Here is a 24781-nt window from a genome sequence, read left to right as displayed (position 1 = left end):
ATGAATGCATGAATGATGAATTAACTCCACTTTTTTTTTTTTTTTTTTTTTTTTTTGAGATGGAATCTCACTCTGCCACCTAGGCTGGAGTACAGTGGTGTGAACTCTGCTCACTGCAACCTCCTCCCAGGTTCAGCAGTTCTCCTGCCTCCGCCTCCCAAGTAGCTGGGACTACAGGTGTGCACCACCATGGCCGTTGTATTTTAGTAGAGATGGGGCTTCACTGTGTTGGTCAGGCTGGTCTCGAACTCCTGGAATCCTGTGATCCACCTGCCTCGGCCTCCCAAAGTGCTGGGATTACAAGCCTGAGCCACTGTGCCTGGCCAACTCCACTCTTTTCCCTATTTCCTTTCCTACTTTGCTTCCAAGCCTCAAGGCTGGGCTGGGCTGGTCTGCGCCACCTCAAAATATGTCTAATTATATCCTGTCCTAAATTATTCTCTCAGCTGTTCCTCTTGTGTCATTAGTTTTGTCTCACAATCAATAATACTAATGTATGTCCACGCATAAATGGCTATTGTGCGCCAGGCAATATGTTACGAACTTTAATGTATGGCCTCGTTTTAATTTTTATTTCTACTTTAAAGAAAGCCGAGAGTTAGATTAAATAACCTGTCAAAACCCACGCCGCTAGCACCAGGAGAAGATCCATGTCTTATACTTCGTTATTACCCCATGGGGCAGGGGCCCCCAAGATCCCACAAGAGAAGCCGGAGAACCAGCCTGGTAGTGAGTGGGGGATCTGGAGACACAGCCCCTGCTAGTCCAGCAAGAGTGAGGTTGGCACCCCCCCTGCTCCATCAAGAGTCCTGCCCTGGTGCCCTCATACACATTCTGGAACCCGAAAAAGGACTCTGATCTCTGGGCCATGCCCCCAACCTCCCAGTACCCCCACCATCTTCACTTTTATGTTCCCCTCCCTTCCCTCCCTTCTATCAAGGTCTGCCCACAAAAGCAGCAGGAGCAAGGCATTCGGGCCCCTTCTCTTCCTGTAATACAAGGCTTTCTTTTCTAAGAGGCTTCCCTGAGTTTATTCCATCCATGTCCAAGTCGAGCTCCTCAGTTCCTCCAGACCCATTTCCATTTAGCCCTGGATCTATCCTGATAAACAACTCCACCCCATGTGCTACCTACTGACCCATCTTAATAATTACACACGCTCATTAACACTGCATTTATATAAAGGGGCTTCCCAACACCTATAGTTAGACTCTGGGTACTGCAGGTGGCTGGGATGGTGAACGCCACCAGCCTTTACAATCCCCATCAAGGGTCCAGTGCAGGGCTTCTTGCCACTGTATGATTCATTCTTCACCAGAAGCAAGAGTTCTTACTTTGTGGTTTTTGGGTTTTTTCTGAGATGGAGTCTCACTCTGTCACCCAGGTTGGAGTGTAATGGCACGATCTCGGTTCACTGCAACCTCCGCCTCCCGGGTTCAAGAGATTCTCCTGCCTCAGCCTCCCAAGTAGCTGGGACTATTGGTGCAGGCCACCATGCCCGGGTAATTTTTGTATTTTTAGTGAAGATGGGGTATAACCATGTTGGCCAGGCTGGTCTTGAATGCCTGAGCTCATGCAATCCACCCACCTCGGCCTCCCAAAGTGCTAGGATTACAGGCGTGAACCACCATGCCCGGCCAAGTTCTTACTCTTTAAATCAATTTTTTTTTTTTTTTTGAGTTGGAGTTTCACTCTTGTTGCCCAAGCTGGAGTGCGATGGCATGATCTGGGCTCACCACAACCTCCACCTCCCGGGTTCAAGTGATCCTTCTGCCTCAGCCTCCCGAATAGCTGGAACTAAGGTGCGTGCCACCACACCCAGCTAATTTTTGTATTTTTTAGTAGAGACGGGGTTTCGCCATGTTGACCGGCATGGTCTCGATCTCTTGACCTCGTGACCTGCCCACCTTAGCCTCCCAAAATGCTGGGATTATAGGCGAGAGCCACCACACCCCTGCCCAATTTTTTAAAACTTATAATTTGCATAGAGTAACAGGTACTCATTTGAAGTATACAGTTTGACAAACTTTGACAGACACACACACGCCCATGTAACCACTACCCAATCAGATGTATTGAAAAATGTTTTAAATTGATGAAAAGTATATATAATTATGGTATACAATATAATGTGTGTGTATATATAACAAACATTATGTTCTATACACACATACACATTGTAGAATGGCTAAATTGAGCTAATTAACATATAGATCATCTCATGTACTTCTCATTTTTGTGGTGAGAATACAAAATTTATTTTCTTAGCAACTTTCAGTATACGATATATTGCTATTAACTACAGTCACCATCGTGTACAATAGATCTCTTGAACTCACTCTTCCTCTCTAACTGAAATGTTGTACCTTTCGATCAACTTCTCCCCAACACTTTCACCCCCATCCAGCCCCTGGTCACTGCCATTCTTCTCTCTGCCTCTATGAGTTCAACTTTTTTAGATTCCACGTATAAGTGAAACTATATGGTATTTGTTTTTATGTGCCTGTCTTGTTTCACTTAACATAGTGTCACCCAGTTTCATCCATATTCACGCAAATGACAAGGTTTCCTTCTTCTTTAGGGCTGAATAATATTCCACTGTGTGTGCACAGCACATTTGCTATATCTGTTTGTCAATTGATAGACACCTAGGTTGACTCCACGTTGGCTACTGTGAATAGTGCTGCAATGTACATGGGAGTGCAGATATCTCTTTGACATACAATAGTCCCTTCTTATCCAAAGTTCTGCTTTCTGTGGTTTCAGTTATCCAACATCAACAATGTCCTGAAAATATTAAATGAAAAATTACAGAAGTAGACAATTCATAAGTTTTTGTTTTTTTTAAGATGGAGTCTCACTTTGTCACCCAGGCTGGAATGCAGTGGTGTGATCTTGGCTCACTGCAACCTCCACCTCCCAGGTTCAAGTGATTCTCCGGCCTCAGCCTCCTGAGTAGCTGGGATTACAGGCATCTGCCACCAGGCCTGGCTAATTTTTTGTATTTTTAGTAGAGACAGGGTTTCACCATATTGGTCAGGATGGTCTCAAACTCCCGGCCTCAGGTGATCTGCCCACGTCGGCCTCCCAAAGTCCTGGGATTACAGGGGTGAGCCAGCACAGCCGGCTGACAATTCATAAGTTTTAAAGTGTGCTGTTCTGATCAATGTAATGAAATCTTACACTCTCCGGCTTCGTCCTGCCGGGGATGTGAATCCTCCCTTTGTCTAGAATATCCACACTAGATAGCCATCTCCGTAATGAGATCAGCTGCCTCAGTACTGCAGTGCTTGTGTCCAAGTCACCCTCATTTTACTTAACGATGGCCCCAGAGCACAAGAGTAGTGATGGCAATTCAAGTATGCCAAAGAGACACCACAGAGTGCTTCCTTTAAGTGAAAAGTTGAAGGTTTTCAACTTAGAAAGAAAACAAAGTATTGCAGGCTGAAGTTGCTAAGATCTATGATAAGAAGGAAGCGTCTATCTATGAAATTGTGAAGAAGGAAAAAGAAATACATACTAGTTTTGTTGTCAAACCTCAAATTGCAGAAGTTACAGCCACTTTGCATTAAGTACTTAATTAAGATGGAAAAGGCATGAAATCTGTGGGTGTAAGAGGAACGGAAGTGTGTTTAGACTGACAGCAGTTGGGTTTGGTACTGTCTGCTGTTTCAGAAGCACACTGGGGATCTTGGAAAATATTCTCCATGGATAAGTGGGGACCACCGTACCCATTCCTTTCCTATGGATATATATCAGTAGTGGATTGCTGGGTCATGTGGTAGTTCCATTTTTAAGTTTTTTGAGGAATCGCCACGCTGCTTTCTGTAATGGTTGTACTAATTGACATTCCTAAGGGTTCCTTTTTTCCACATCCTCACCAACTTTGGTTATCTCTTGTCTGTGTGTGTGTGTGTGTGTCTGATAACAGCCATTCTAATAAGTGTGAGGTGATATCTCATTGTGGTTTTACCTTGCATTTCCCTGATGATTAGTGATGCTGAGCATTTTTTAAATATGCCAATCAAATGTAAAACATTTTTATCACCATGAATAATTTTACATCGTGTCACTTCCTCCACTCCAAAACCATTCAGTGAGATTCCCCAATTTCTGTTAGTGGTGGACAAGTTTATTTGGACCAAACCTACCACTAAAAACAAGTAAAACTGACATATATTTAAAAAAATGTTTTTCCTTTAAAAACAAGAACTAACGCCAGTTAGTAAGAGAGAAACAACCAACCAGACCAAATTAAAGGGAAAAGACGAAAACCCCAGAGATGAAAACTAAAGGGTTGCCCCGAGGATATTTGTTGATCCTAGTAACTCTGAACTATTGTTTCGATGCTTGCAAGGGAAAGAAGATAGAAATCAAAGCTCAGGCCAGGCGGGTGTGGTGGCTCACGCCTGTAATCCCAGCACTTTGGAAGGCTGAGGTAGGCAGATCACCAGAGTTCCGGAGTTCAAAACCAGCCCTGCCAACATGGTGAAACCCGTCTCTACTAAAAATAAAATTAGTCAGACGTGGTGGCAGACACCTGTAATCCCAGCTTTGAGAGGTTGAGGTGGGAGGATTGCTTGAGCCCAGGAGGTGGAGGCTGCAGTGAGCCAAGATCACACCATTGCACTCCAGCTGGGGCAGCAAGCAAGACTCTGTCTCAAAAATAAAGAAAAAAAAAAAAAAAAAGAAAAGAAATATAAACTCAGGGTGTGAAGAAATTGGAGAGTTACCCATCCCTTCCATAAGCAAGGACCACAAAGGACAATGCCCTTGGAGTAAAGGTGAACCCAAATTACACAGGCTGGTAACAGGAAGGCAGAATTCATGTCACTGTGGTCCAAGGAACCTCAGTTCCTTGCACCTAATTTAAGGTGGTTTTAGATCGGCACTGGCCACAATTGGTAAGGCAAAAAACCAAGCAAAAAAAAAAAAAATGCTTCTCCTGAAGGAAGTCACCCTCATTCCCTTGATTTAAAATTATTCCATCAAATTATTTTTCAAGTATAAGCAGAAAACAAATAAAAATAAGCAAACATACCAGAAACAGACACTATGCATAAGAACCCATAGATACAACAGACAAAAGAAACTAAACTGTAAAAACGTTAGGCTTTATAATGATCAGACACAGTATAAAACAACTATGATTACTATGCTTAGAGAAATATAAGCCATGCTTGAAAATTTTATAGTAAAGAAGAAACTATAACATTTGATTTAGAGTTAGAAAAAAAAACAAATCAAACTTCTAGAAATAACAAATTCTATTAATAAAAATAAAAGCTCAAAAGACACAGCTGGAGGGAATTCAAAACTAGAAGACAGAAGAAATTATCTAAAATTTAGCACAGAGGAACAGTAGGATGGAAATGATAAAAGAAACATAAAGAGCCATAGAGGACAGAGTGAGAAGAACCAACATATGTTTAATTAGGGCCCCAGAAACACAAGAGAGAGAAATTGTCCAAGGCAATATGTAAACAGATAACAACTGAGAATGTTCCAGAACTGATGAAAGAAACAAATCTCACATTTAAGAAGACAAATTCGGCCGGGTGAGGTGGCTCAGGCCTGTAATCCCAGCACTTTGGGAGGTAGAGGTGGGCAGATTGCCTGAGCTCAGGAGTTTGAGACCACCCTGGGCAACACGGTGAAATCCTATCTCTACTAAAATACAAAAAATTAGCTGGGTGTGGTGGCATGCACATGTAATCCCAGTTACTCAGGGGGGCTGAGGCAGGAGAATTGCCTGAACTCGGGAGGCAGAGGTTGTAGTGAGCTGAGATAGAGCCACTGCACTCCAGCCTGGGCGACAGAGCAAGACTCTGTCTCAAAAAAAGAAAAAAAGACAAATTCATCTCCAACAGGATAAACAGACACATTATACTGAAACTTGAGTAAATCCAAACGCAAAAACAATATTAAAGGCAGATTATCTTATTTTTTTTTATTTTAAAAATTTTTTTAGAGATGGGATTTCACCATGTTGGCCAGGCTGGTCTCGAGCTCCTGACCTCAGGTGATCCGTCCACCATGGCCTCCCAAAGCGCTGGGATTACAGACATGAGCCACCACGCCCGGCCAAGATAGATTTTCTTAAATAAATTTTTAATATGTTGAAGGAAAATAACTGCCTACCTAAAATTCTTTTCTCAGTGAAAATGCATTTCAACAATGAGAGTGAAAAACAGATGCTTTCAGAAGATAAAAATAAAGTAGAAAACAACAAAAAAAGATGTGTTTGTTACCAGCTGATTCTCACTAAGGGAAATTCTGTTATTCACGAAGCAGGGAAACGATCTGGGATGGAAAGTCTGAGATGCAACAAAGAATGAAGAGCAATCAAGTGGCAAATGGGTGTGTAATCCAAATGACCATCGACTGTATGGAACAGTGACAGTCTGAAATTAAAAGATACAACGGTTTTCTCAAACTTGGAATGTCCATACTGAGATCTCTGACATTTTCCTCCAGCGCTAATCCCGATATATCCTTCCTCATCTAAATAAATGGCAACTTCATTTTATCAATTGCCCAAATCTTGGCGTCATCTTCGGTCTCTTTCTCTCATCTCTCACATCAGCAAATCCTGTTAGACTTACCCGGTGGTGTGCTGAAACTGGCCTATTTTGACTCTCAAGAGCCAATAGTTAAAGTTTTAGAAATCCCGTAAGCGGATTGACATCCTGTTGGTAGCTTGAGGTCAGCCATGAGAAGAACATTTACATCACAGAAATCAGCCACCACTCCCCAAGAGCCAGCTGTTAAACCTTTACCAGTACACCGCTGGGTTTAGCTACAAACTAGGTATTCTGATCATTTTCACTACCTTTGCAGGCACGACTCTAACCAATCCCAGCTACTATTGCTGCAATAGTCTCTCAAAGGATTTCCCCGCTTCCTCTCTTGCTTCTGTACATCGAAGTCTCAACTCAGCAGCAAGAACAATCCTGTTCCTCCAATGATTCCAATCTCGGAGGAAAACCCAGGCTCGGGGCCCTTTCACTCCCCCTCCCCACTCCTCTTACCTCTCTGGCTGCTAATGCCCATGCTCACCCTTCACTTAGCCAGGCCCTCTCACTCCCTTCCTGTTTCTCAACCAATCCCGCACTCTTCTTTGGGCCTCGGGGTCTTTGTATTAGGTTGGTTGCAAAAGTAATTGTGAGTTTTTTGCCCTTAAGAATAAAGGCAAAAACGCTCAATTACTTTTGCGCCAATCTAGTACCCACTATTCCCTCTTTCTGGGTGTTCTTCCTAAGAGAGCTACTGGACCCCCTCCCTCCTCTCCTTCAGGGCTTTATCACATTTCACCTTCTCAGCAAGGCTGTCTCTGATCACCTTATCTGAAACTGCAATACTCACACAAAACCTCTCACCCCCTTTTGGCTGTAGTTTTCTCCCTAGCAGTGATTATTAACACACTATATAGGCTGGATTCCAGTGGCTCACACCTGTAATCCCAGAACTTTGGGAGGCCAAGGTGGGTGGATCACCTGAGGTAGGGAGTTCAAGACCAGCCTGACCAACATGGAAAAACCCCGTCTCTACTAAAAATACAAAAAAACTAGCCAGGCATGGTGGTGCATGCCTATAATCCCAGTTAATCGGGAGGCTGAGGCAGGAGAATTGCTTGAACCCAGGAGGTGGAGGTTCCAGTGTGCCAAGATCACGCCATTGCAGTCCAGACTGGGCAACAAGAGCGAAACTCCATCTCAACCACAAAAAAAAAAAAAACCAACAATAAAAAAGCAAAAAGAAACCACACTATAAATTTTATAAATTAATCTTCATGTTATGTCCTCTAATTAGAATAACAGCTCCATGAGGCTGGGGCTTTGTCTGTTTCTGTTGAGTTACATCTCATATTACCTAAACCAAGTCTGACACATAGGCACTTAATAAATAATCTTACCGTGTTTACCTACCCCAGGGGCATTTGAATTTTTAAATTCAGTTGGGTTGGGGAAGGTTTTATCTGGGCTTTACTGGCATCGGGGAGGCAACCTAAGGCCCAGATCTGCAAACTGGCAACCTGGATCCCAGACCAGCCCAAAAATGTGTTTTGTTTAGTCCACTAGACAGCTTAAAAGAAATTAAATTAGTTGTCAGTGTTCAAGAATGGGAGATTTCATATTTCAAAAATCCAGATTTCCAGCATCTCTGGAAAAACCCTAAGTTCTCACAATCCAGAGGCTTTGCTCCCACCTGGCAACAATCAGCAGCCCAGAGCAGCGCCTGCCCTCCGCCCTGCCCTGTGCCCCACCAGCTCCCCTCCGGCAGGCGGGCGGGCCAGCCTGCCCTCCTTGGCTTAGGTCTGCGTCTGTCTAAATGGTGAGGTTGGTAGCAAGACCTCTGAATTGAAGTCAGGACCTCTGAGTTTGTTTCCTCATCTGTAAATAGAGATGATAACAATACCTACCCAGGGGGTGGTTAGGAGACCTGATGAGGCGTCTGAAGGGACTTCGAGCTGCAAAGCCCAGAACACCCTGAAGGGATCAAGCTCCACGTCCCGCCCATTCACATAAACACATCAGGGGCTGCTGAGGCGTCGCTGTAAAGGCCAGCCCTGCCTGAGGACCCCATCCAAATATTCCATGTAACCTCTTTCTGCCTCTCAGATGACATCTGGAACCCAGGCGGACAGTGAGCTGCCCACCCCTGTCTGTCCAAAGACCCCCATCCAAGGAGCCCTACCCAGCCCCCTTCCTGGCACATCTGCTCTGCCAGGCTGTCTTAGTGGCAGAGACATGGAGCCTGCGTGCTCTCTCTGACAAGGCTCCACTGTCCTGGGCCAGGAGCCATGCCAGCAAAGCCCCTCAGGTCGACGCCAGGAGCTAATCTATAGGATCCTGTGCAGGCGGGCCCTGAGAGGCACATGAGGGCTGTGGCCCCCTGCTTATGGTGCCCACCCACACCGCCGCCGGAGCCACATGACTCGAGCTGGGCTCACTGCCTGAGACCAGGCAGGCAGGAGTGTGGTGAGGTGGGCACCACTTCCCCGCCCTTGGTGGGTTTGGGGCGGGAACGCCGACCGTTATTGGGAGACTTCAAGAATGTGTGGGAGGCCACAGGAATGCCAGAGGAGGGGGAGGTGGAGGGACGCAGGGAGGACAGCAGCGTTCAGGTCTTCCACATGCCACGTCTTCGGGGCTCAGAATCTCAGCTTTGAGGATCCATGTGGTCACTTATTAGCTGTGTTGCCTGAGGCAAGTCACTTCATTTCTCTGAGCCTGGTTTCCTCTTCTGTGAAGAGTTATTATTATTGTTGTTGTTACTTTGAGATGGAATCTCTCTTTATTGCCCGGCTGGAGTGCAGTGGTGCAATCTCGGCTCACTGCAACCTCCGCCTCCCGGGTTCCAGCAATTCTCCAGCCTCAGCCTCCAGAGTAGCTGGGATTACAGGCGCGTGCCACCACACCCAGCTAATTTTTGTAATTTTAGTAGACACAGGGTTTCACTATGTTGGCCAGGCTGGTCTCGAACTCCTGACCTCATGATCTGCCCGCCTCGGCCTCCCAAAGTGCTGGGATTGCAGGCATAAGCCACTGCGTCTGGCCTGAGTTATTTTTACCTACTCCCCAGTGTCGTGAGAATCCCATGAGATTGTGTGAGAGTCACATGAATTTAATTAATAAGAGTGCCTGATGCGTGGCAGCACTGTTCCAAGCACTACACGCCCATGAACTCATTCACTCCTCACACAGCCCCTCTGAGGTAGAGGCTGCTATTCTCCCCATATTTCAGACCAGGACACTGAGGCACAGAAAGGTCGAGGAATTTGCCTAGGAAGTTGTAGTTTGTAAGTGGCAGAGCTGGGGTTTGAATCCAGTAAGTATAGGTCCAGAGGTCAGGGCCCCTGCCGAGCCCTTGCAATACGTCTTCTCTGGAGAACATTGATTGCTGAGATCACCCTAAAATCTACACAAACATGTAAAGGCAGGGGCCAGTGCAGCGGTTCATACCTATAATCCCAGCACTTTAGGAGGCTAAGGTAGGTGGACCACCTAAGGTTAGGAGTTCGAGACCAGCCTGGCCAACATGGGGAAACCCTGTCTCTACTAAAAATACAAAAAGTAGCTGGGCGTGGTGGCGGGAATCTGTAATCCCAGCTCCTCAGGAAGCTGAGGCAGGACAATTGCTTAAACCTGGGAGGCAGAGGTTGCAGTGAGCCGAGATCACACCACTGCACTTCAACCTGGGAAACAGAGCGAGACTTCATCTCAGAAAAAGAAAAAAAGTAAGGGCAAAGTATTCACTCAGATGGTGGGAGATTATTTCACTAGGGAAGGGAGGATTTGTTAACCCACCAGTAAGTGGAACAGTCAGGCTGCTCTAAATCTCTTGAGCCCAGTGGGGTGCCTGGTCCTATGGGGAGTCTGGGATAGATGAGGCTCACAGCTGCCTGGGGAAGTTGGGACTCACAGACTATGAAGAGAGAAGGAGTCTGGAAGGGAAAACCTCCTGTGTGTGGATGTCTGAAAACCGTGGGAAGCTCAGCGAGGAGGAGACACAGTATGAAATTTCTGGGAAGACTTCCAGAGGAGGTGGTCCTTGAAAATGAGAGTGACGGTGGGAGTCCCCCAGGGGCCATGACAGTGGTATGGTTTGGGATTCTTCCTGCTGATCTTTGCCACTGTCTCCTGAACCCTACTTGTCCTTCCAGCGAACAACTGGCTGGGAGTAGTCCCACCATTAATTCCATTAAATCTATTAAATCCATTAATACCATGCAATGGGCATAGGTAAGGGGCAGTGTTCTCTTTCAGCGTACTGGTCATTGTGAATGGGCATGACCACCTGCTCCCTACGCTTCTCATAACAACCTGATTATTTTAAATGCTCTCCTGATCACTTTCCTCCCAAGAGAGTAGGTACTAGCTGGACGCTGCGTCCTGGGGCTGGTGGTCAGGAGGAGGAGGCAGGAAACAAGAATGCCATCCTCCCTCCCTGGTGGCCCTCTCAGCTTCTGTTCTGTACCACCCTCTCCCCCATTTGGGGCAAGGGGCCAGCTCAGGCTAGACTGTCCCGGGGCTTTCTGGGTGGGTTTCTCGCATGCCCGTCTTGTTCTGGCTCCACTCAGGAAGTATCCCTGGATAGTCAGAGCAGAATGAGACATTTCTCAGCCCTGTGCTCTGGGCGTGTAGAGTCTGCGCCGGATGCTTCCGCTGCTGCCTTGTTCTGTCCTCCAGTCGGCTGTCTTCACACTCACCATGCAAGGTCCTAAGGGAGGCATGAAGCCCTATGCATGTCTCTCTCTTATGTCCTAAAGGGCCAGTAAGGTCCTGGGCATATGAAACACTTTTGCTCAAACCTACTGTATTAGTTAGGATATGAGTTCATGTGTTGCGACAGAAATCACAAATAAAAATGCTTTAAGCAAAGCAGAAGTTTATTTCTTGCTCTTATAAAAAGCATGGGAAAGCACGACAGTCGGCTCCAGAGAGTCAGCAGGTGCTTAGGTGCTTTCTACCTCGTCTTCCCCTCTTTCCTAGCTGTCATCCTTGTTTGCATGGCCCAAGAGGGCACATCCCCATTTCAGCTTTCCAGCTGGCAGGAAGGGAAGGGTTATTAGAAGTAGCAAAGACCACCACTGTTTATATCTTATCGGCCGCTTATTCCAATGTCCACACCTAGCCACAAGACAGGCTGGGAAATGTAGTTTTTATGCTGAGAAGGCAGGAGAAGGCATATTTTAGGTCACAGCTCGTAACCTATGTTACACTCACTAACGGAAAAGATCTGAATTTATTCAAAAGATAAAGTCATGTTATCAAAGGAATCCAATTCAGATTTTCCTGCAACAATCAGCTCTCTAGCAAGTATGGTTCCCTCATTCATTCATTCATTCATTCATTCATCAAACATTTCTTCATCTATAAATGAGACTGATAGTGCAACTCATGGGGAAATTGTGAGATTACCGAACTCACTAATACCTGTGAATCTCCTAGGACAGAGCCTGGCACATAGAAAACGCTGCATCAGGGATCACTCATTATTCCTTGGCCTTGTCCTGAGTGCCGTAAGGATTACAGGGTTGATTGAGACAAGATCTCTACTCTCAAGGAGTTCATAATCTATTGCATCAAAGCAATGTGAACACAAAGAACGTCTCTACAACTGTAGTTCTCCATGTGAGGTGTGCCTCAGTATCCCCTGGGGCTTCACACTCTTACAGTTTTGATTAGGATGGAGGCAGGGCTGGAACATCTGCATTTTATTAAAATCTACAAGAGGCTGCCCTATAGTATGATGGATATGAGATCCCTAGGGAAAGGCTAATCGACTCCACTTGGGTCAGCTAGGGTAGGCTTCCCAAAGGAGGTGATGCCTAAAGGTTTCAGGCAAAGCGTGTAGGCAATACCTTTAGGTAGAAGGATCAGCATGCATTAAATCAATGTCATTTTCCGGAAACTGCAAGAGGCAGTCAGTGCTTCTGGAGCACAGGTTCATGAGTGGCGGGTGTGGGAAGACAGGGAGAAGACTACCAGAAGCTAGAAAATAGAGAAATACAGAGAGCTGTGGCTCTAGCGCAGTGGCCATTTTGTTTCTCAGACAGGATCTGAAGTAGCTGCCATCACTGTCTGCAGGAAGAAAATGAATATACATGCAAAAACTCGCGTGCAATTTCAGGAGGTTCATAGACACTGCCCCACCCCAAGCCCATCCTGACATGCCTAGATGAAAAACTACTGTCAAACATGGCACACTGAGATAGGGACTGCAAGGGGGACCTGGTTAAGGGGGATATTAGCGAATTCACTTTTGGACAAGTTGAATTTGAGGTTTTCCAAATTTATTTATTTTTTTTGAGACAGAGTTTTGCTCTTGTTGCCCAGGCTAGAGTGCACTGGTGCTATCTCTGCTCACTGCAACCTCTGCCTCCCAGGTTCAAGTGATTCTCCTACCTCAGTTTCCCAACAGCTGGGATTACAGGTGTGCACCGCCATGTCCAGCTAATTTTTTTTGTATTATTACTAACGACAGGGTTTCATCATGTTGGCCAGGCTGGTCTTGAACTCCTGATCTCAGGAGATCCACCCACCTCGGCCTCCCAAAGTGCTGGTATTATAGGCGTGAGCCACTGTGCCAGGTCGAGGTGTTTCAAATTTGATATCCAAGTGGAAATGTCTAGCAGGCAGGTGGGTGCACAGGTGTGGAGTTTAGGGGAGAAGCGTAGGCTGGAGACAGACAGCTGGCTTCTCTGCAGGCTGGTGGTAGCTGAAGTCATGGGAGTCGCTGGGACCACCTAGAGGCACGGGTGGTATGTGGGGTGAGAAGAGCAGAGGAGAGTCGGGCTTGATCACGACTCAAACACACGGGACTTACCTTGGTTGCTTTAAAGACACCTCACCAGGTAAAGCAAACCCACTTAACAAACTATTTCAGAGTAGGAAAGTCAGGGATGCTACCCGTGGGGGTATGAGATGACACGAGCAAGGACAAAATGAGGGAGGGGTGACACACAGTCGTCTCTGCCCCCAGTTCAGGTAGAATCGGCTTGTGCGATCCTTTGACAGTACTTGAAGCAGATAGGATTCTGCAGCTCTCTGGCTGAGGGGCCAGCTGCCCTGGCAGGACGGGGAAGCCCAAGAACACTTTCATTGTCCCTCAAGAGAAAGAAGTTCAGGCATGCTCCTCCTTCCTCCGGAGGGGGTTTCTGAGAAATGCCTGTTCCGGTCAGCATGGCGGGACCCGGTGACACACCCTCTTCGCCACGATGCATCCCGCATGTGAGTGACAGTGGCAGAGCTCAGAGCCCTCCCGCCTCTCCCCACTTGCACTTTTTCATGTTTCTTTATGAAAAGGCTTGCCAGAGGATGTAAGCTAAAACATGTTTAGCTAGAGATTTAATAGAAGACCTCCTTTTAAAGATTAAAACTATACCTTTTGGGGACTGTTACAGGAAATACTGGACATACGGTCACCATATTAAAAGGCTTGAGTCTTTAGGAGGGACAGGACAATTTTCTGAAGTGCTAACTTTTGTTCCTCCCCAGAATTCCCTCCTCCTCTTTTGCCCATGCTTCCTAAAGCCTCAGACAGGGTTGTATTAGCAAAGAAAAAAATCATTGCATGCAGCTTTAATTCCCTTGTCTAGAAAATACAGATTAGGTAAAAGATTTGGGAGAGGAATATCATGAGGCCCCTCCCCCTACATGATTGACATCTCTTGAAACTCAGGAGGAGGAGAACAAGAGAACACAGACATTGGTGAGTTTCAGAGAAGTGGACGCTGCACCCATTTCTTCATTCATGGACCAAACTGAGCCCCAGAGAGGGACTAAATACCAGGAGATAAGAGGGATCCAAGAATAGGGGGTCTGTGCCTTCTATACCTGGCCAGCCCCATGGGGCAACAAGCTCTCAGAAGAAATTCTGGGTGAAGTTCCTAGGCAGGTAATACACTATTGGGAGGAAATGGATGTTTGCTCCAGTGTGTGGTGAAGCTCCAGGGTCTTTGCTGAGTAGCAGAGAAGTAGCAGGGAGAGCCACCAACCTGAAGGGACCACGGGGTGGAGACAGGGGCATCTTTTCCCATCTGAGAATGCCACTGACCAGGATGATGTGGAGCGACAGAGGTCTCAGAGGACCTCAGGCAACACTGGGTACCAGGACCTGGACCCATCCCACCCTATAAATTAGACACAACCCTGGGGAAAAGGGGGTTGATTCCTGGATTGACCAAGACAAAGTTTCTGCCAGCCTAAAAGACTGAAAAGTCAAAAGAAAAATTTAAATTCTAAGTTTTTTACTTAAAAAATTTTTTTTATTTCATTATTTTTTCTTTTTTGCGTATTATGTTAGGTTTCCAGTCTGAATATGTTCATAAAAAGTTTAATTTTTTAAAGAAAATAAAGTCTCATTTCTTGCACACATAAATTGTGAACCAAGATCCACACATTTAAAATCATACGTATGTATAGATATAATAAACTGGCCTTTAAAAAAACTAGGACTGGCCGGGCGCAGTGGCTCAAGCCTGTAATCCCAGCACTTTGGGAGGCCGAGGCGGGTGGATCACTAGGTCAAGAGATCGAGACCACCCTGGTCAACACGGTGAAACTCTGTCTCTACTAAAAATACAAAAAAAAAATTAGCTGGGCATGGTGGCACGTGCCTGTAATCCCAGCTACTCAGGAGGCTGAGGCAGGAGAATTGCCTGAACCCAGGAGGCGGAGGTTGCGGTGAGCCGAGATCGCGCCATTGCACTCCAGCCTGGGTAACAAGAGCGAAACTCCGTCTCAAAAAAAAAAAAAAAAACAAAAAAACAAAAAAACTAGCACTTTAAGAATATATATAAGACAAGTAGTCATTGTACTACAAACCTGAATCTTTAGGTATCTTTAAAAAAATCCAAATCCAGTCCTTTAAAAAGCAAACAAACAAACAAACCAGGAGAAAGAAAGTTATTATAGTGCCAGTAGTCATTTTCTAAACATTTCACTGAAAAAAAAAAATCTCTTGAATCCAGTCATTCATTTATCTCAGGCAACGATGGAAAAACTGGCAGAATGAGCAATGAAGAGCGAAGTTACCAGAACAGGGGCTGGGATGGAAACTATTTTGCAATTTTGTAGTTGTTACCACTTCTGCTGGTGTAACGGGTCATGAATGCAGCGCGTTCCACTGCCTGCTGGTAAGGGGAGCCCAAAGAGATTCCAGACACAGGCTCCCTTGACCTTTGTGTATTTAGTGCCCTGCCGCCTTGATGTCTGGAACAGCCGCCTCACCCCAGTGAGTCTTGTTCCTCCACCCCTTGCACCCTCCCTAATTTGTGAGGTGGAAACATGGAACCTTCTGCCATCAGGGGCCTCCCACTGGGACAGGCTGCACACAGATTTAGAAAATATGCTTGCTGGGGAGGAGTGGGGCCCTGGCTGTCTGTTCACTGTCTGGATACCTCAGAAGGGAGAAAGGGCTTTGGCTGCAGAAGGGAACATTACCAGATCATCTGGACCACAAGACACTGGTCACATCCCCAGGGGAAATTGGGGACTTCCCTAATCCTCAAGGGGAGAGGGTCTCTTCTTCCAGCAGGAGACAGGCTGGGTCGGCTGCTAGTGCAGAAGAATGGACAGAACAGAGAGGATGACTACCCATCCCCAGTCTCAGGGTTTCTTGTCAAATTCATGAACATTTCTGAACTCATTAGCATATCACCTCTGAGCCTGGGGGAATGGAGAATAGAAACACCTTGGTCAGGACATTCATTCCTGTCTCCCTTTCTCCCCAGATTTTGTCTTTTAGATAAAGAAAAGGAGCCAGTTGTGTAATGAACAGACCTAATCAAGCAATGACACAGGCTCTTTTTTTTTTTCTTTTTTTTTAAGAGAGGGCCTCGCTCTGTCACCTAGGCTGGAGTACGGTGGTGTGATCACAGCTCACTGCAGCCTTAACCCCCTGGGGTCAAGTGATTCTCCCTCGTCAGTCTTCTGAGTAGCTGGGACTACAGGTGCACACAACCACGCCTGGCTATTTTGTCTTTTATTTTTTGTAGAGACAGGGTCTCACTGTGTTGCCCAAGATGGTCTCAAACTCCTAGACTCAAGTGATCCTCCTGCCTCAACCTCCCAAAGTGCTGGGATTACAGCTGTGAGCCACCGCACCCAGCCAGGCAATGAGAGTTTAAATAACATTGTCTAACATTTTCCAGCAATTACTATACGCCAGTCCCTTGATGTGGTGCGGTCTGTCTTCCACAATTCCCCCAACAGCCCTATGAGGTAGGGACGATTATTAGTTCTATTTTTCGGAAAAGAAAGGCAAGGCTCACAGAGGCTAAGAAACTCAACTAAGGTTGCACGGCTGTTAAAAAGCAGGCTGGGATTTAAACCCAGGTCTGTGTGACTCCAGAGCCCACGTGTTAACCCCTACACTGCACCATTTCCTAGAGAGAATGCAAAGAGATGCATCACATAGAGAAAGCCAGGGAGATAGCAGGAGTAGTGTGTGAAAAGAGAGGAGGCAGAAAATACATATTTTTTCTTTTTTCTTTCTTTTTTAATTTATTTTTTAAAAGATGGGGTTTCACCATGATGGCCAGGCTGGTCTTGAACTCCTGACCTCAGGTGATCCACCCACTTCAGCCTCCCAGAAAATATATTTTAAAAATTGTAGATGGTATCTTTAGGAAAAGGTAGAAAATTCCATTGTTGAAAATGGAGTTGCTGTTCCTATGTTTGGCAAAAATAGACGTGGAGGTCACAGCTGCAAAAAGCTGATGGAAAAGGGAAGTCAGATTAAGTGATTTGGATGGTTGGTACTGCACCAACAGCTTCCTCTAAATAAAGGAGGGAGCTTGTTCCCTTCTCCTCATCCCAGCCCAACTCCAATTCTAGACGAATTTGTAGACCTTCTGATGAACTGTACTCCCCACCCTGTCTAATACCACCAAACTTTAGACTGAACCCACCAGCTTCCAGGAAAACAGTAGTGTGGACAAAGCCCTGAATCACAGCTCCAACGGAAGATGCCAAGGCTACTCTGTTTCCAGAAACCAGTGGAAGGAATGATACAGAAAGGAGGAGAGCCAACCTATTACCCAGCTATTCCACCTGGGTGATAGCTTGGTGCTCTGTCCAGTCCATCTGTGGGCACCTATTCAAAGTTTTGCTCTTGGGATCTCCCTGAGGAGTCTGAAGGGACTGAGGGGTTCACTGTCTCTCCAGAGGGTAGAAATTTTGGTGAAAGATTGAGCAAGAATAACTAGCTGCTTAGGAGACAGTCCTGGCTTAAAATAGGGCTGACTTCTCCAGTTGTCCTGTTTAGTTAAAGAAACCTGCCAACAAGATACCCAGAGGACAAGGGGTAGGGAGGATCTTCTTGGTGACAATGGGGACAGCAGAAAAAACAATGGACCAGGAATCAGGAAAGCAAATAGCCCCCAGCCTCTAGCCCTGCTTATTGCCAGTAGGACCGTGGGTAATCTAACTTAGCTAGGGTTGCTGAAACAATATCACAGTCTGGATGCCTTAAACAACAGTCATCTATTTTCTCACAGTTCTGGAGACTGGAAGTCCAAGATCAGGATCCAGCATAGTGGAGTTCTGGTGAGGACTCTCTTCCTGGCTTGCAGACAGCCACCTTCTTACTTCTCTCTCTTTTCCTCTAAGGTCACTGATACTAACAGATTAGGACACTACCCTTATAACCCCATTTAACCTTCGTTACCTCCTAAACGCCCTGTCTCCAAATACTCCCAAATATTGGGAGTCAGGGATTCAACAAATGAATTTGAGGGGAGGAGGGGCACAATTCAGTCTATAGCACGCTCTTTCTGAGCCTAAGTTTTCTCATTTTCATAATGTCTTGTTCTCAACACCACCTACTTAAGGGGCATTGCCTGTCCTCCTTCATACCAGTTGTTTTGTTCTTGGGTGAAGACAATTTAACTTTTCACTTTCAGAGTTCTTTTACCCAAGCTGTGCACTAACGACCCCTAAATATCCGATAAGAGGGGCAAAGAATGTATGAATATACTGTGCCAGCTAAGTGTTGCTGCATAAGAAACCACCTCAAAAGTTAGTGGCTTGAAACAACAAACTATTTTATTGCATCTTAGGATTTGGGGTCAGAAATTCAGACAGGGCTTGGCTTGATGGTTCTTCTGTTCCATGTGTTTTTTCCCCGAGGTCACTTCAGTATTCAGCTGTGATGAGCTGATCAGGAGGGTGCAAGACAGCCTTACCCACATCTCTGGAACCTTGGCAAACTGGCTGACAGGCTGGGCTCAGCAGACACTGCTGACCGGAGTGCATTCTCCAGCATGGCAGTCTTAGGGTAGTCAGGCTTCTTACAGAGAGGCCCAGGGCTCTCAGAGACTGTTTAGAGCCACCTGGGAGGAAGCTTCAAGCTTTCTTATTACACACCTTGAAGTCCCAGAACAATCATATCTGCCACATTTCATTGGTTAAGCAAGCCACGAGGGCCAACCTAGATCTCAAAAGAGGGAATAGCAAAGATTTTGGGGCATTTGAATGTACCCCGTATCTCCATTTTTTAGAAGGAATAAGTGGGGCCCACAGTGCTCTGACAGCTTGTCAGTCCCAGAGTCCTTAGAAACTATATTTGTTTCTGATGGTTGCTGTAAAAAATTGCCACAAGCTTAGTGGCTTAAAACAACACAGATGTATTCTTTTATAGTTTTGGAGGTCAGAGGTCTAAAATGTGTCTTATGGAAAGAAATCAAGAGCTGAGTTTCTTCTGGAGGTTCTAGGGGAGAAGTTGTTTCCCGGTCTTTTCCAACTTTTAGAGGCTGCCTGCATTCCTTGGCTTGTGGACCCAACCTCCATCTTCAGTGCGTCACCCCAACCTCTGCTTTCGTCATCACACCTCCTCTCTGGCTTTGACTCTCTTGCCTTCCTCTCGTAAAGGCCATTGCAATTACGCTGGGCTCACCTGGATACTCCAGGATAATCTCTCGATCTCAGGATCCTCCATCGCATCTATAGCATCTCTTTTGCTGTGTTAGATAACATGTTTACAGGTTTGGGGGATTAGAATGTAGGCACCTTTATGTGGTGGAGTGGGGATGGGGTGCATTATTCTATCCACCACAGATACTGAGCCAGAACTACAACATAGGTTCCTGGCTCCCAGCTCATATGGTGCTTCCCCTGTTGGCGTGAGGAAAGTGATATATCAGGTAATGATCGCCTCAAACCACAGTGTAACTGACCAGCCCCCAGTCTCAGAGACTTGAAACCATAAGTGTTTATTTGGACACAAACCTACGGGTTGCTGGGTGGCTCTTTTCATCTCCCCTGGCCTTGCTCACATGTTTGTGGGTCAGCTAGAATAATAGGGAAGTCAGCTATCCTGGACTTATTTTGCATGACTGGGTAGATGTGCAGGAGCCCAGGGAGAAAAGTGCAAGCACTTTTTAAGGACTCTGCCTCACGCACATCTGTTGACGACACACTGGTCAAGGCAAGTCAAGTTGCTGGCCAGTGTCAAGTAGGAAGGCATTATAAAATTAGATGGCAAAGGGTGCAGATATAGAGCAAAGAATTGGGACCCTGAATTATCTTCCTCTCTGTCAGGCCCTCTGTGATATGGCAGTTTCATCACCAGGTGTCAGTAAATACTAAGTTGACCAAAGAGCATTTGTCATGGGCTCAAAAACGTCAGAGACCTTGTGACACTCTGCATTTTCCAAAGATGGTCACACCTATGCGTTTATCCCATCCCACCTGCTCTTGTAACTAATGTTCTTCCCACTGAGAGGCAGGATTTACATTCCCTTAGGTCATAAAAAAGGGCTCAGCTTCTGGCTGACTCTCTCTGCGTCCAGATGCTCACCTTTGGAACCTAGCCACTATGTCGCAAGGAGGCCCATGCCACATGGAGAGATACACTTGAAGAGGAACCAAAGCCTTCTCCCACAGCCAGTGCCAACTTGCCAGCCATGTGAGTAGGCAGCCTTGGAAGTGGAATCTCCAGACCCAGTCAGACTTTCAGACACTGCAGTTTTGGCTGACATTTTGACTACATCTTCGTGAGAGTGCCCAAGCCAGAACCACCCAGCCAAGTCACTCCGATTCCTGATCCATAGAGACAGTGTGAGACAATACAGGATTATTGTTGTGTCAAGTCATGAATATTTGAGGTGACTGTTACGTAGCTTTAGCTAATATAGACCTATTCATGAGGCTTAGGAGGAAGTGAGAATAGACCCGGTTGGGGGCTCCAGGAACCTACAGTCTCTAGGTGACCAAGCAGACACTGACGGAATATGGTAAGTATTTAATCCAGTCAGAATACACCAGCAAGAAGGGTGGGTCAGGGACATGCTGACCGTATCTTTCCAACTCAAAACTGGGTCAATTAATTAATGGTGAACCATTGTAGCTTAGAATTGGAACAAAATATTTTAATCAGGGCTGACCATAGTAGTCTATAAGATATATGGTCACTTTGTCCAAAAATTGTTCTTCCCAGTTGGGGCTTTGAGTGACCTGGAAGAGCTCCCTGGAGTGACAGCAATTGTAATGGGGAAAAAATATGACTATCTGAGGGTTTCTGGCCATTTCCCTCTTCCCTGCCTGGGAAAGAGGATACCCAGTCATTGCTTCCTTTTCTGTCTCCAGGGAGGGTCTTGCCTAGCCAGGTCGTATATGCAGGGCTTTTGTGTTGCAGAATCAGGAGGAAAAGGGAGAAAAGAAGGAGAAGGGGCGTGCAGTTAGAGCTGGAAGAGAAGTTTGGGAGGTGGGAGTTTTGGAAAGGAGAGGTGCCGGATCAGATCTGATATGTACAGAAATAAATGGAGAGAAAAATGAGGACCTTGAAAAGTACTGCTCTGGTCTACCCCATCTTCTTCACCGCATCGGAGAATGTGTACAGATAACTTGGGGTGTTTTGAAATAATTTTTGATTGTTAGGCTGAGTTTATTTGGTGGCAACCACTTTGAGACTGGACCATGTGGGTGACGGGGCTCTAAGTGTCTCCGCAATGCCTAGCAGAGAGGAATGGGGTGTGGTGCGTGGCTCTGAGCATAAGAGACAGTCGGTCAGTGGCTGCGAGGGGAAGAGGCTGGAAGCCAAGGAACTGTTCATTTGTTCCAGGGTTGGAAGTCAGCGTGACTTATGACCTGAAGAATTTGGTCTATCCCAGGCCCAGCCATGTCCAGAGGAGTGCAAGGAGCCCAAAGGCTCAAGGCTTTTTGAGTTTTGTCACTGTCACTCTGGTGTAGCCCCAGGAGGGGAGGGGCTTGGCATGAGCTTGACCTTCTGCTTCTCAAAACAGAGGGAGCTGGGGCTGGAGAGAGACAAGGTCTACTGGGCCTGATAACGGACTCAAAACTACAGAAGTAAAGACAGGAAGGAAAAAGTACTGAGAGAGAGGGGCATGTAAAGAGCTGCTTCAGGTTCCTGAAATATTTCAAGGGATTGTGAGTTCCCCAAGAGCAGGGACTGGCTCTTATTCATGTTTGTTCTTCAGACTACATCGTGCCTGAAATGTAATTGCTCCATAAATAATTTAGAGGGAGGGAAGAAGGGAGGCAGGGAAGGGAGGTGGGAGAGAGGCAGGCAGGGAGAAAGGGAGGGAAAGAGGGAGGGAGGGAGGAAGGAGGATGGGAAATAAGGAGGGGTGAGAGGTTGGTTGGTTCCCTAACTTCCTCTCAAAATTAATTGGCCACCTAATTGAGACGTGACATTATTCTGACTGACATCTAATTTCTCCTGGAGCCCAAGCTGGTAGAGGGGACTCTGATGTCAGTCTTAAAATTCTAGAATTCTGGAGCTCAAGTCCTCTTGTCTCCACTGATCCAGCCTCCTCTCTCTCCGGTGAGCTGCCGACCGAGGCTTAGGGACCATCTGGAATCGCACAGACCTGGATTCAAATCCCCACTCCATCACTTTAGTCTTGGGAACTCAAGCAAGTTACTTAAACTCCTTATAGAGTCCCAGATTCCTGTAACAGCAGCATGGATCCTTGATGCAATGAGGATGAAGCAGAATATGTCACTGAAAATGAAATGAGAAGCCCCTAACGCAGCCCCCTAGCTCATGGATCTCAGGGAGGGCCCGTAGGCTTCCTTCCCTCTGGTGGATAAAAGCGGTCCCTGCTCAGTTTCCCTGTCCTCTGATTGTCCCTTACCCTTTGGTCCCTCCAAGCTGCCCTTTCCCTCCACCCTCCTTGTCTCTAACCCTGCGCCCTCCTGGCCTTCCCAGGGTTGGGCACTGCTCACTGGAATTGTTTCCCCTGCTGCGTCTGTCTCTCCAGCTGAGCCTCCTCAGTAGGGTACCGGCAGTGTCCCTCCAGGAGGCTCGTGCCCCAGGAGATAAGGGACGAACAAACAGCTCAGAGACGAGCCAACAGGGGTAGGACTGCCCACCTCGGGGCTTCTGGGGGGTGAACACCCGTGTCCTTCCAGCAGCTACACACAGCTGGTTAATCAGGAAAAAAAAAATAAAATGTAAAAATGTAGGCTTCTGCATTCCACAGCATTCCAGGGCTCTGCCTCGGTCAGAGAGACCCTCAATCCTCCTGCAGCCTGAGCCTCAGCCCCTCGCCTTAGTCTCTGTGGCTCCTTGGCCTCCGTTCCCTCTGCCTCCTCTCTCCATGCCTCTGCCTGGAGCAGGGACCGACTCTGGAGACAGTGAGTGGGTCCTGAAGCTGGGAGAATTTCACAAGATGCCCCAGCCCCCATCTGGGCATTTAGACGAATCTCAGGAGAGCGGTTTCTGCTCTTAAAATTGCACTGGGCAAGATATGCCCAGAAGAAGGGGGTGGGTGTCTGCCTGATTTGGAGGATGACACAGGGGGGACCCAGGGCTGACCTGAGGACGAGTGTACCACACTGTCAGGCAAATTCCCGGAGAGCCCAGGTCACGTGTCAGAGAAAGGGCTTTAACACGGGATTCTTAGCAATGGAGCCCACGGCTCACCCCCATGCAAGGGAGGGAACAACACAGCTTGGGGACAAAGGCTTCTGAGCCTATTAATGGATGGGACCAAAGCCTTCAGAAGGAATGAGATCACCGCCTGCTCTCTGTCCACCGTGGGGCACCCGTGCACTTCAAGCAAGGCCCAGGAGGAGCTGCCAGCACAGATCTGTCCAGGGTGAGGAGCAAGTGGCTTGCAGAGGAGCCGCTCCACGATGCCCTGGCAAGCCCCTGTCACATTCCAGAGCACAGAGGACCACAAACTCCCAGCTTGGCCCAAGGCATGTGGGGCTGACATGCAGCCCAGGCATTTCCTCCCTTCCATCTCCCTCTTTCTCGTTCTCTTGCTGCATCCTGGGGCTAAAGGTTCTGCTGGAGCTTCTCTCTCTCTTCTCTGCAGAGGGAGAATAGGGAAAGGAGTGGGTGTCGGCTAAGAGAAATTTCCACCCAGTTTAATGTTGCTGGAAATCCAGACATCTCTAAAATGTGGGCTGAGGACCCCCAAGTGCCCAGCACTGTGCCAGCCAGCCCCAGAACGCAGTGATGAAGAAGCGCTGTCTATCAAGGACAGAGGAGCCTGTGCTAATGGACGTGTCCTTGAGAGCTGCATTGGCTGGGCACAAGGGGGAGGTCAGAAGAGGCAATGTCAGTGAGGGCTCTGCACCACTGCACCCCGCGGGCCGCCTGAGGTGGGCCCGCCTCTGCTTGTTTGCCCCCAGTGCCTCGCACCGGGCCTGGCCTGCCGAAGGAGCTCAGTACACCTTTGTTGAGTGAATTAGTGGAATGAGGTAGGTCAGGAAGGCTTTCTGGAGGAAAGGAAATCTGAACAGGGCCCGTAGAGGATGGGCGGAATTTGACCAGGCCAAGTAGAAGGGTGTGTATCCTGTACAGCAGAGAGCTCTGAAAACAGAAGCAAGGAAGGGGACTGTCCACAGTAGGCTGTTCTGGGCAAAAGCACGGGGAACAGCTCCCGCACTATGCTCAGGATAAAGCCTGCCCCCCAGTTCACTCACAAGACCCTTCTCACTTGGCTTTGCCCACCCTTCAGTGCCGCCTCCTCCCGCAGCTCCCTGGTCCTCTACTCCAGCTGACTCAAGTATTTATTTGCAATCCCTGGGACAAGCCCCTTGCTCTGTCCTCCAGGCCTGTGAACAACTCTCCTCCCCTCTGCCAGGAAGGCCTCCACCTGCACCTCTCCCTGTCTCTCCCATTCCTCCTGACACCAGCGATGGCCCCTGACACCAGGGGTCTCTCCTGCAAGGGCCTCACCTTCCGAAGCCGAAGCCGGGTGCATTCATTCCCAAGTGCGACAGGCCACCCTCTCCTTGCCGCATGCTCACACCACCCCTGTGAATTGTTATTCCTGGTCTGTCTCCCCCACTAGACT

The sequence above is a fragment of the Sapajus apella genome, unplaced genomic scaffold (genome assembly GCF_009761245.1).
Source record: "Sapajus apella isolate SASKATOON/1434 unplaced genomic scaffold, GSC_monkey_1.0 scaffold22, whole genome shotgun sequence".
NCBI classification, from domain to species: Eukaryota; Metazoa; Chordata; class Mammalia; order Primates; family Cebidae; genus Sapajus; species Sapajus apella.
This window is presented reverse-complemented; position numbering follows the sequence as displayed.